Here is a 14,420-nt window from a genome sequence, read left to right as displayed (position 1 = left end):
GGGGTTTCCCATGGCAGGTAGCTAAGACCACCTGGGGGTTCCAGTGGCACTAGGTGTAAGACACTGGAGGGTTTCCATGGCTTCCTTATATGTTGTATGCATGGCTTATATGACATATGTAGCTTTTATAGCTAATATGATATGTGGATTGTGGATTGTGTGTGGGGTATGCTCGGGGGGGCTCACTAAGCATTAGCTTACAGTTTGTGGATTTGTTTCAGGTACATCTAAGCCCAAGGGCAAGGGCAAGGCTTGATGGCGCGACGTACACTCTCTCTCAGTCGTTATCATGGGACACTCTGATGTTTTAAAATAAAAACTGTTGTTGTTATGAAATTGAAAACAAGTGTATTTGGGATTACATGATTGGTGGAACGTATTTTGGTTAATTAAAAATGAAAAATTTCTTTTGAAAAATTGGGTCGTTACAAGTTGGTATCAGAGCCTTGGTTTGAGGGATTCACGCATATTCTCGGGTGTGTCAAGACTCAAACTAAGGAAATGGTAAAATTGTTTTCAAAAAAATAAAATAAAAGTTAAAGCTTTTAAAGAATGGGAAAAATGAGAGTGCAACGCGCGAGATCGGCCGAGCCAAGTAAGTAGTTCCCCAATATGATTAGCCATGGTATACTGATATTTGAGCTATGATAATCGTATGGATCTTGCTATGTGTATGCTTTTAAAATTGTATACGGTTAGGAGCTTATAGCCTTAGAATGATTGATTTGGCCTTATTTCCTGTTCCTTGTTTGGTTGTGGTCCTAGGGTAGAATCTCTTATTCGAAAGTCTATTTGATCCTTTTCTGTGTATAGTTTGCATGCATAAAGGTAACCTGTTCTGATTGGTCTGATGAATGTGAGTAGAGCAAATCTTAGGATAGCCTGGGATTTGAGATATGTGATATTCTGTGGGATATGATTTATTTTTGGAACGAATTATAGTTAGCAGGTAGAGCTTTGGGGAAGATACAGGTAGGTGTGGAAGGTAGTATTCGGCCCGTACTACTGAAAGCACATGACATGTACCCGAACCAATATTAGATCTAATAGCTCTAAGGATGATCGTTGTGGTTAGATCCCCTATATAGATATCTTGATGATTATGATTTATGACATTTCAGTTCAGCATGGTGGTGACACGATTGGGAGCAGGGGGATCAGGATCAGGATCAGGATCGGGATCTGGATCCGGGTCGGGCAGTGGTATTGAGCCCATTAATGAAAGGCTGCGCGAGCTCATTGCAATCGAGGTGACGGAGGGTATCCTTGACGCTACCCTAGTGATCTTTGGGATGGTCAAGGAGGGTATTATGGAGATTATGGAGGAGAGGCTCAGGTCATTCAGAGCCGAGATTATTGCGGGCCAGGTCGGGGCTCGAACTCCTTCGTTTCGGGAGTTCAAGGTGTGCTGGGTGCCGGAGTTTTTCGGCGTGCGGGACCCCATTGTTAGCCGACGCTGGGTGGCGGATATAGAGAACGCCCAACGCACGAGTTCTTGCCTGGACACGACAAAGGTGGATTTTGCTTCATGTATGCTGCGAGACAGAGCCCGAGACTGGTGGGGAGAGGTGACTAGCCAGGTGGGAGCTGTCGGTGTGGCTGAGAGGACATGGGCCGAGTTTGTTCGGCGATTTGATGTGGAGTTTGCACCACCTATTGAGGTGCAACGGCTTGTGAGGGAATTTCATGACCTTCAACAGACTACCGAGACTGTGGCGGAGATCACCGCCAAGTTTCAGGAACGAGCTTTGTTGATCCCACAGTATGCTACAGATGAGGATATGAGGCGGACGAGGTATCATTCCATGCTGAGGGATGATATCCGGGAGTTTGTGAGCTTTACACGGTGTAAAAACCTGAATGAGATGGTGGAGAAGGCCCGTGAGCAGGAGATGGAGTTGGACTTCCGCACCAAGCGGAAGCCTGAGCTGGCACAGACAGCAGTGGGTTAGGATAAAAAGCCTAAGACCTCAGATTCATCCAGTAGGGGCCAGCAGGGCCGTGGCTGGTGTGCCAAGTGTGGGAGATCTCATGGGGGAGCTTGACGGGGGACGGGCCCGGTATGTTATACGTGTGGTCAGCCGGGCATCGTGAGCAGGGATTGCCCTAAGAAGGGCTTGATATGTTTCCACTGCAACCAGACTGGCCATAAAAGGCCGATTGTCCGAGGTTGCAGGGAGGGGGAGGAGCAATGGCGGTGCCTGCGCCCGCCACACTGAGGATCACAGATGGCTGCCCTACTAAGGCAGATGCTCCAGCGGTGAAGAGCTGCGCATTTCAGTTGACTACTGAGGACGCGCGGGTAGAGCCAAACGTCGTGGCTGGTATGTGTTTATTCTTCTCTACTCCATATTTATTTTCACTGGTTATGTGTACATTGTGCTTATGTATAGGGACCTTGTTGGTCAATGGTATGTCGTCTCATATTTTGTTCGATTTGGGAGCTACACGATCGTTTGTGTCTCTTGCGCTTAGCAAGAAGTTTCGGGATGCGCCGGGACCTTTGGATTCCCCCCTCGAGGTGGAGATTGCGGATGACCGTACCGTGAGTGCTGCGAGGGTGTATCGGGACTGTGTCTTGAATGTGCTCGGAGAGAGGTTTCGTATTGATCTAGTCCCAATACCCTTGCGAGGGCTAAAGGTAATCGTAGGGTTGGACGGGTTGGGGGCCAAAGGGGCCATGATTGATTGCGAGCGCCAATTGGTGAGGGTTCAAACCCCAAGTGGGGGAGAACTGGTTATTTAGGGTAAGAGGGCCTCGCAGGGGCCAACCATCTGTTCAGTTGCGAGGGCTAGGAAATTACTGCAACAGGGATGTACGAGATTCTGGCTTATATCTCGGATACGAGGGTTAAGACCACGACGGATGTGGGCAGTGTGCCGGTTGTACAGGAGTGTCAGGATGTCTTTCTCGAAGAGTTACCAGGGGTGCCTCCGGAGAGGCAGGTGGAGTTTCATATTGATTTGGTAACGGGTTCCGCTCCGATAGCCAAGGCGCCATACCGGCTAGCACCCCCCGAGATGCAGGAGCTATCCATGCAGCTTCAGGAGCTGCTAGACCGAGGGTTTATCCGACCAAGCAGTTCCCCGTGGGGAGCTCCGATCCTGTTCGTGAAAAAGAAGGATGGGCACACAGGATGTATATTGGTAATCGGGAGCTGAACAAACTAACAGTGAAGAACCGTTATCCGTTACCGAGGATTGATGATTTGTTCGATCAGCTGCAGGGTGCGTCTTGGTTTTCCAAGATTGATCTTCAGTCGGGATACCATCAGATGAGGATTCTGGATGAGGATATACCGAAGACAGCTTTCAAGACTTGGTATGGGCACTACGAGTTCGTGGTGATGCCATTCGGGATTACCAATGCCCCAGCGTTCATGGATCTCATGAACAGAGTGTGTAGACCGATGCTGGATCGGCTGGTGATCGTTTTTATTGATGATATCCGTGTCTATTCCAAGACCAAGGAGCAGGATGAGCAGCATCTGAGGGAGGTATTGGAGTTCCTGAGGGCGGAGAGGTTGTATTCCAAGTTCTCCAAGTGCGATTTCTGGCTGCGAGAGGTACAATTTTTGGGGCACATCATCAACCAGGATGGCATTTCGGTTGATCCAGCCAAGGTTGAGGTGGTTATGCGGTGGGAAGTACCGAAGAATGCATTCGAGATCTGTAGCTTCTTGGGTTTAGCGGGCTATTACCAGAGATTCATCCAGGATTTCTCCAAGATTGATGTGCCTTTGACTCGCTTAACCAAGAAGAACGTGACATTTCGATGGGGCACGAATCAGCAGTTGGATTTTGAGACACTAAGACAGAGGTTATGTGAGGCTCCGATTCTAGTACTACCTGAGGGGTTAGATGATTTGGTGGTGTATTGTGATGCATCAATCTCAGGGTTAGGCGCGGTACTGATGCAGAGGGAGCATGTGATAGCTTACGCCTCGAGGCAATTGAAGCCTCATGCGGCGAATTACCCCACTCACGACCTGGAATTGGGGGCAGTGGTGTTTGCCCTCAAGATTTGGAGACACTACTTGTATGGAGTAAGGTGCACGATTTATACTGATTACAAAAGTTTAAAGTATTTGATGGATTAGCAGAACCTCAACATGCGGCAGAGGAGGTGGTTGGACGTACTGAAAGACCATGATTGTGATATCTTGTACCACCTAGGGAAGGCCAATGTGGTGGCCGATGCTTTGAGCCGCAAGGCGGCCGATTCCTTGATTAGGAACGTTTGTTTGAGGATAACAGCGATCTCTCCATTGTTGGATATGATCAAGGAAGCTCAGGTTGAGGGTGTGAAGAAGGAGAATTGGAAGATAGAGCGGATTTGGGGACAATATCCCTTGTTTGTTAAGGATACCCGTGGTCTTCTGACACAGTGTGGCCGGGTGTGGCTACCAGTGACTGGAGGAGTGAGACAGAAGATATTGCAGGAGGCACACAAGTCCAAGTTCTCTATACATCCGGGGGCTAAGAAAATTTATAGAGATTTGAGACCAATTTACTGGTGGCCCTGCATGAAGTGGGAGATCGCCTGGTTTGTGGAGCAGTGCTTGACCTGCAGGTAGGTCAAGGCCGAGCATCAACGGCCTCATGGCAAGGTTCAGCCACTACCCATTTCCATGTGGAAGTGGGAAGAGATCACTATGGACTTTATCACAAAGTTACCGAGGACAACGAGAGGTGTGGACGCCATATGGGTGATCGTGGACAGGTTGACGAAGAGTACCCACTTTATTCCGATCTCTGAGAGTATATCCGCTGAAAAGTTAGCAGATATTTATGTGCGAGAGGTGGTGGCTAGACATGGGGTACCAGTATCGGTAGTCTCTGACAGGGATGTTCGGTTTACATCTAGGTTCTGGAAGAAGTTCCACGAGGAACTGGGCACTCAGCTGCATTTTAGCACGGCATACCACCCCCAGACCGATGGCCAGAGTGAGAGGATGATCCAGACGCTTGACGATATGCTACGGACATGTGTGTTGGATTTTGGAGGGAGTTGGGATACGTACCTTCCATTTGCAGAGTTTTCATACAACAATAGTTACCATGGCAGTATCGACCGACCTCCATTTGAGATGTTATATGGTAGGAGATGCAGGGCCCCGGTTTGTTGGGGCGAGGTTGGACACTGGGCCATGGGAAGCACTGAGGTAGTGCTCAAGACTACCGGGCTGATTCGGCAGGTACGCGACCGACTGTGGGTCGCGCAGAGCCGTCAGAAAAGTTATGCTGACCGGCGACGATCGGACCTAGAGTTCCAGGTGGGGGACTTTATGTTACTAATGTTGTCGCCATGTAAGGGTGTCATCAGGTTTCGAAAGAGGGGCAAGCTAGGGCCCCGATATATAGGACCGTTCAGGATTACGGCCCGGGTGGGCAAGGTGGCCTATCGCTTGGATCTGTCGGATGAGCTTAGCCATATTCACATCACCTTCCATGTGTCACAGCTTCGGAAGTGTGTCACCGATGAGGCCGCAGTCGTTTGTCTGGATGACATTCAAGTGGATGAGAGCCTGAAGTACATTGAGAGGCCTGTTGCGATCTTAGATAGGAAGACCAAGGTTCTTCGGAACAAGGAAGTGAAGCTAGTGAAGGTGCAATGGCAGCACCGAAGGGGCTCCGAGTGGACTTGGGAGCCGGAGGATGAGATGTGAGACCACTACCCTGATTTGTTTGGGCCAACAAAATTCAAGGACGAAGTCTAGTTCAAGTGGGGGAGACTTGTAACACCTGTTCTAGGTATTATTTAATTTATCTAAGCTTTAGGGTTTTGTGCATGGACTCGGCGAGTTAGGGTTCTCCAACTCGTCGAGTAGGGACTATTATGAGGACGCGGGATTTGGATGCTACTCGACGAGTCGGAAGGCCCGACTCGACGAGTAGGCATTGTAGGAAGAAACCCTAATTTTCATGGGATTGCACCCTATTTAAAGGACTTATGGCTCATTTGTAGCCTCCCTCATCGTCCTTACAACCCAGAAAGAAACCCTAGCCGCATATTTGAGCTTCCTTGAGTGTGTGTGAGCCTTAGAGAGTGAAAGTTGTGCCTTTGAAGAAGGCAACTTGAAGGTAGAGGAGCTTGAAGAGAGGAAAAAGCTTGGGATCCAGCATCTACTGGTTGTGAGCATCCATTGAGAGGTAAAAAGTTACCACCTTGATCTCTATTTGCTTAGATCTCATTTCATGGAAGGATATTGTCACTTTTGGTTGCAAAAATGGAGTTAAACTTGGATCTGGACTTATCACAAGGATATGCTTCTAGATCTGGACCTCTCTAGGTCCCCACTGACATAAAGTTGCTCACTTTATGCAGCTTAGCCCCTTTCCATGCACTAAAACCTTGTAGGAAGCGTAGTTTTGATGTTATAGCCTTGGAGGACCTTGCATGCACGTAAAGTTTGCAACTTTACATGCCATCTGCACTAGGGGAGGTTAGTTCTGAAGTTTGGGACCTTAGATCCCACTGAAAAGGGCTGACCATAAAAGGGACTAAAGGAACTCGTCGAGTCCCTTAGTTGACTTCAACGAGTCGGGGTAGGGTTGCCCTTTTTCGAGTTTCTGATTGAGTGCAGTGAAGGATTAGGGTTTTGGTCTGAATGGACTTTAGTTTTCTGGATAGATGATGAACTCGATGAGTCACTTAGGTGACTCGGCGAGTTGACATGGGAGTCAGTAGAATGGACTCGGGAGGAACTCAACGAGTGCTCGGTTGCACTCGACGAGTTAAGGTCAACATTGACTGTTGACCTTGACTGTTGACCTTGACGTTGACCAGGGTTGACTTTGAGGGTATTTATGGGATTATGACAAGTCAATCACATGTTGATTATATGCAGTTGAGGAGGAGCAGTGCGTGGGATATACCTGATCTTAGCTTGTCAGTTCAACATTCGAGAGGTGAGTCTTCTCATCATACTAATGGGTCTAAGGCACCAAGGCCGGACCATTTTATGATATATGGATTATCGTTTGACTATGCCTTATGTTAGTAGGGAATTTGTATGGAAGACCACGGGGGGTTCCCGTGGCATTTGTTATAAGACCTTAGAGGGTTTCCATGGCATCCTAGTATATATTGCATGTTTAGTTTGCATTGTATTCACTTGGTAGAGAAGACCATGCGGGGGTTCCCATGGCAGGAAGACCATGTGGGGGTTCCCATGGCAGGTACCTAAGACCACGTGGGGGTTCCAGTGGCACTAGGTGTAAGACCGTGGAGGGTTTCCTTGGCTTCCTTATATGTTGTATGCATGGCTTATGTGATATATGTAGTTTTATAGCTAATATGATATGTGTTATGTGGATTGTGTGTGGGGTATGCTCTGGTGGACTCACTAAGCATTAGCTTACTGTTTGTGGATTTGTTTTAGGAACATCTGAGCCCTAGGGCAAGGGCAAGGCTTGATGGTGCGGCGTGCACTCTCTCTCAGTCGTTATCATGGGACACTCTGATGTTTTAAAATTTAAATTGTTGTTGTTATGAAATTGAAAACAAGTGTATTTGGGATTACATGATTGGTGGAATGTATTTTGGTTAATTAAAAATGAAAATTTTCTTTTAAAAAATTGGGTCGTTACAACCTTTCGCCACATGCATGGCCTTTTAGCGCTAAAAAGGCCAATATGACACTCTATGGCTTGCATGGGGGCTCCAATGGCATAAATTTGCACCTTTATGTCATAACAGCCCCTCTAGGTCCTAGATCTGGAAGAATACCTACTTGGTTCGATCATTCTCCAAAAGCTATCATTCTTGGACCAAAAACTCATATAAAGATGACATAAATAGATCTAATGAACCAATAGCCAAGATAGAAACTTGATTACCAGAAAATGTAGCAAATGAAGTGTAGTTTCTGGATCTACTCTTTTCCTCTTGAGCCCTCTATCTTCTTCTTCTTCCACGAGCTTCAAAAGCACACAAAGATCACTCAAAATGGCTCACACTCTCAAAGAAATCTCTAGGGTTTCGTGGATTAGGGTTTGGGACATGGAGGCTGGAAATGAGGCCAATGGGTGGGGGTTAAGGAGCTTAAATAGGGTGCAAAACCCTGAAATTAGGGTTCCATTCTGGCCGATCTACTCGCCGAGTAGATAGCTTAAACCCCACGTACATTCTGCCCTCTACTCGACGAGTTAGGGCCACCAACTGATCGAGTTACCCTTCCAAAATAAATAAATTAATGTATTAATTAATGTATTAAATGCATAGAAAGAACCATGCGTTACACAATGATGTATTGAAAAGACTCAAAATAGCAAGATAAACCTAGTGATTTGCTACTGATTCGAGAGCTTAGCCTCTCCTAAGGTATGAAATATTAGATTTATCACATGATAGATGATGATGCCTACATACCATGTACCCTCTTATAAGCATTGTTGCAACAAACCAACTAACATATACACCCAAAATACCCCTCCCACTAATAGATCACTCTTTATTTATTTGATTTCGTAATTTACCCTTTCTAGACTACTTGAATTACATATGAGGTATATTAAAATAAGGTTGTTACCTGAACCCATAGTCTCGATACATGTGATACAAAGTGAAAATCAAATAGATCAACATTTTTTAACTGTTTAACACACATGAAATTGAAACAAAACCAAATCAGATAATGATCTAATCTTAACTAGACGAATAATTAAGGTAACCCAGGTAAAATTTGCATCATCACTTGGATCTACTAGAAAAATATTCAGATGGTGAGTCTGCATCAGAACCAGGAGAGTTACAAAGATAATCAAGAATCTGAATTGAAATTTAAAAACAGAAATCAGGAAATTTTGTAAATGAAACCAAACATTAGGAATAAAGAAGAAGAAGAAAACACTCCTTCATATGATATTAGTTTTAATGGAGAACCAAAAAGATGAGAAAATTAAAGGAATTTATTAACTATACAAGAATATAGATAACAAAGTACGGCTCAAAAGGGGTGTATTCCAAGTACTTCATGATGGTTAATGATGTAATGAAATGGGTTCAATATGCACATACATTTGAAAATGTGCACCTTTCAAACTTCTTGAACTAGAAGGGAAAACGTAGAAAAGAAGAAATTAGGATCAACTAACTAGAGAGAGATTACTATCAATTACATACTCAATCTATATACACAACATCAATGCCAAAGAAAAAAGTCTTCTTTTTCTCTTGGGAAACTTAAAGATGTTTTCTAGTTCTCTAAAATCCATGCTGTCCAATTAGAAGCTATTCTAAAACCTGAGCTTTAAGATGTTGGTTATTCAAAGTAGTTGATGAACGACCTTTTCTCACATCTTTCACATCGTTAAGACCTAAGTTTTAAGATCGAATGCAATAGAGTCTTAATATTCTTACTCTGGATATTGATATTACAAATAACAAATATAAACAAGAAATAGCATGAAGTCTTCAATTCGTTATATCACCATACAACATGACAAATTTGGGGTGTATGAACCAGTAGCAAAAAGTCAACTGCCAATATATGTCAATTTTTAATACGTATGAACTTTTTTAGATAATAAATCAACTGCAAGTTGAAAAAAAATAATGAGATTATCAAGTAGGTTGAATTGTTTACCATTTTTAACAGTCAAGGAGGATAAAAATCTTGGTGGAGTGCTATTTTGCCTGATGAGATTTGAACTAGTTTAATCCGTAGTTCTAAATGACGACGCAAAATCCAAATTACTTTGATTTGTATAGTCATAACCACGGGAATCCGGCACTCACGATGAACTGCAACCGTGCATCACAAATGTTAACGGAGGTGGAAGATATTTGATATGAATCAGTGTTTCTACTTTCCTGTTGCATAGGGGTTGAAAACAGCAACACATAGTGTAGAAAGTCAGGAACTCACGTGAATCATATTCAAATTTCTTTTGTTTCTTGAAGAACCTTTCCTTCGACTCGTGATTCGAGGTGGCGATGATAGGATCCGAAAAGTCTTACTCTCTGTTCTCGTTGAGTATATTCGAAAAGAAGGAGCTCGAAGAAGTGAGATAACCCAATAACGAGCTTTGATTCTCATCTTGTTGATTTTGATTTTGAGTTTGCTTATCGTAATCTGGATAAGAATCAAAAGAAATCAACTGTCTGATCTTTGCAAACTCGCCATCGGTCGGATGTATGATGTTGGGACCTGTGAAACGCGATCGATTAGGGTATATGAATTGGGGAAATGTCAAAGGTCAAACATAATAAAAGCCAATTCATTTTGAAGAAGGAATAAGAAGCACGAATTTAGTTTTTAGTGGCACAAAAATAAATGGGTAAAATCACACAATAACATTTTAGTGGTATATAAAAGAATATATGCTACAAAATATAGAGTTTTTAGTGGCATTTGAATTTTTTATGTCACTAATAAATATTAAAATTAGTGACATATATTATAATATGTCATTAAATCTATTAATTTTATAGTGGCATATAAAAAATCTGCCACTACAAATATACTATAGTGACATAAAACAGATGTGCCATTAAAAATATGTGTCACTAAATGTAATTTTGTTTGTTGTGATAATGAGAGATTTTGTGCCCCTAACTTTCGTGCCACAATCTCGACTCTAAAGGCCCCCAGGCTCTCATGTAACAGTTGCATGATCCCCTCCTTGATGGTAACAAACATCACAGGAGCCGCATCCAAAATACTGCGAGTGATCTCAATTGAAACGAGCTCGCGAATCCTCTCATCAATCAGCTCAGCGGTAACGCCTAAACCTGAACCAGAACTAGAACCTCCTCCATGAGTGCTCATCACCATATTAAAAAAGCAACCAAACACATGATCTGAACAAACCCAAGGAATCCTCATCCTACAGGCTCCCTAGAATCTATGTGCTTTCAAATCCTCTAAGAATCATCTCAAATCCTCTAAGATACCTTCTCATACTGATACTTCCAATACCCGCTACACAGCGCACCACTCACACTAAAGCACTTCCTAGGCTCTCCTAGGATACCCCACCTCACCCTGTTGATGAATTCCTACCAATGTTAACTAACTAATCCATGAATACAATAACATGCAACAAAACTCAAATAATCTTACGACTGAAAGACACAACCCTACAATGGTTATGATCTAACGAGAGTTGCACAATAGGTCATAATCAATCATTATAAAATTATTTAACCTTCACATCATGTAACTTAACATATTCACTTAACAGTTAACTCACATCAGTAGGAGTCCCACAAAGCACAAAGCAAACAACACTCATGCAGTAACCATCAAAAGCCACAAAACAAACAAAGGACATCCCTAACTCACATGCTACTACCATGCTAGGAACTTCCACTTACACTGTCGGTTGCCTTATGCATGTAAATTATACACAATACGGGATTAAATAGACTGTCAAATAAATGAATCTACCTTTAGACCAAGCTAGACAAGGAACAGAAAATAAGGCTAAATCAGTCATTCTAGGGATATATGATCCTAACCGTATATAATTTTCAAACGTACACTTAGAAATCAATTCTACCAATATAGATTATAAATCTAACATAGCATCCAGTTCCTCCTAAGCAACAAGGAATTACAAATCAGACCATTCTATCATGCAATTCCTAAAGGTATCCTTAGCCTTATCCTAACATGCAAACATTCCATTTCATATAACATATCAACATGTATAGGTATTCTGGGAATCACTAACTTGAGCTCGGCTGATTGCGCACATTGCACCCATTTTCTTTGTAAAAACCTTTTTAGAAAAATTAATTTTCTTTCAAAAAGATTACCAATTCCGTAGTTTGAGTTCAGACACACCCGACCTTAAACGAAGTGCTCTGATACCAACTTGTAACGTCCAAAAAATGCCAATAAAACTTTTCATTTTTAAAACATAGGGTCATACAAACATTGGTTCCAAATCCAAATATCAATTATATTTTCAAACATCAGAGTATATCAAAAATAATTAATTCGGAAAAAGCCATCGGGGGATGCTGTGTAGTCAAGCCGAGCCCTTCCCTCTAGAACTGAAAGTACTTGAAAAATGTTTAAACCACAAATCGTAAGCACAAAGCTTAGTGAGTTCCCAAAAATACCACATACCATACATAATAACGGGCCTAATCCATACATTAGGCCTAACACATCATAACGGGCCCAACACTTCCATAACAATGGGCCCGAACCAACATACAAATAGGCCCAACCCTACATCCATGCCAATGAGACCAGCCCAACACACAATGCAAGAGTCACAGAGACAACTAGCACCCTACATAGTATAGTGAGAAAACTCACCTGACCCACGAAATCAGCTAAACCTCAGCTCAAAGCCCTGCAACCGATATTACAACTCTCTTATCAAAACATATAAGGTCCAACCTTAGTCTATACCCTCAATCAACAATCTTGACCCAAAAGTCAACCCATGTCAACAAGTCAATGTTCATGGTCAAAGTCAACAACCAAAATACCAACCATTGAGCCTCACGTCATGACCAGCCCTTGCTCACGTCGTGAGAACTCACTCAACCCAATCCCAACTCGAATCATTCCAACTCAGCCAAATCATCATGGGCAACTCATTAACCAGAGATCACGATGTGAACATTCCTTTGTCACATCGTGAGCATAATAAGGCAAAATAATCGTGGAGTCCTTTCTTGGTCACGTCGTGACCGCAGTCTGAAGTAACATCCCATAGGTTTGAGTCCTTAATCCATTAAGTCTCCAACTCCTACTTTTTCATAAGCTTAAGGGGACTCCAAAATTCGACAAATGTGATTACTTTATGGACATGAAACTCTAACTCAGAGCGTCGCCAATCCGCATAACTCTTCAGGCAGATCTGTGCTGTCAATAATCTATGTCGAACCTGTTGTATAAGCTCAGTCGTCTTGAGCACGACCTCCGTGCTCCCCATGACCCTTTGCCCTACCTCGCCCCAACAAATAGGAATCTGACATCTCCGGCCATAAAGAAGCTTGAACGGGGGCATACCGATACTGGCATTATGGCTGTTGTTATATGAGAACTCAGCCAACGGAAGATAGGAGTGCCAACTCCCACCAAAATCAACCACACAAGCACACAACATATCCTCGAGAGTGTAAATCGTCCGCTCGCTCTGCCCGTCCGTCTGTGGATGGTACACGATACTGAAGTGTAGTCGAGTACCCAACTCCTCATGAAATCTCTTCCAAAATATGGAAGTAAAGCGCACATCCCGGTCAGACACAATAGACGTCGGCACCCCATGCCTAGCTACCACTTCTCGAACGTAAATCTCGGCCAATTTCTCTATAGAAAAGTTCTCACTAATGGCTAACAAGTGAGCACTCTTCGTCAAACGATCCACTATCACCCAGATAATGTCAACACCCCTCCCAGTCCTCGGTAGCTTTGTAATGAAATCCATAGTAATCTGTTCCCACTTCCATAGGGGAACCTCCAGAGGCTGCAACTTTCCATGAGTGCGCTGATGCTCATCCTTGACCTTCCGGCAAGTCAAACATGATGGGTTTTGAGCACTCAAACATTCCTATGGTGTACATGCAACCCTAATGCTTTGGATCAAGGTTTTTCTCAAGTTATACATGCAAGTAATCATCCAAAGCATAAACCCTAAGACTAGCATACATAATTTCGAAAATTGTTAACTAAAACCAAGTTAGATGAATACCTTTTCCTTGTAGCTAGTTGATCTTGACCTTCAAGAGATTAGTGCCTCAATTGTTGCACCTCTAATGAGTCACAAACACCAAATAGCAATGAAGAATATGAGAGAGATGTTAAAGAGGCTCAAAATTGGCTACGGTTTCTGTGAAGCATTCATTGGCCGATTTCTAGGAGCTAGGGGGTTCCTTATATAGCTGAGCTCCTTAGGGTTATCTACTTGGAAACCCTAAATCCCTTGCTTAGGCCTTAAGCAACCTATGGTCCCCATATGGAAGCCTGTGATGAAATTCTATGGGCTCCCCATAGATTTTCGTACATCCTATGCCAATAGGATCCATTAGCCCAAACTACAACTATTACTGATTTACATAATCAGTCCACATTGATTTAATCAGTCTCTTTTGATCACAAAATTAATTCTAAATTAATTTTTCATAAATATTGATTAAATAATATGATTTCACATTTAATATATTATTCTTATAATATATTACTAAATCACAATTAACCTCTTTCTCCATAATTCATCCTATAAAATTGCTATGGTAAAGGCAACCCAAAAGGACCATGCTACTATAGGGTCAGGTACATATCAATTATAGTTATGGGTTAGGCACCTAATCCAACAGTCTCCCACTTGGATAAGTCTAATTACTATAACTACAAGTACGACTTCAAAATCCGATTAGCAATCGTAGCTCTCAAAAGCCGTTGTCGAACTCTGATCTTATCAGTAACACATCCTTTAGATAAGGGATCAAA

Source organism: Lactuca virosa, chromosome 6, assembly GCF_052849685.1.
Source record: "Lactuca virosa cultivar CGN04683 chromosome 6, Lactuca_virosa_CGN04683_v6, whole genome shotgun sequence".
NCBI classification, from domain to species: domain Eukaryota; kingdom Viridiplantae; phylum Streptophyta; class Magnoliopsida; order Asterales; family Asteraceae; genus Lactuca; species Lactuca virosa.
Note: the sequence above shows the minus strand (reverse complement) of the source record.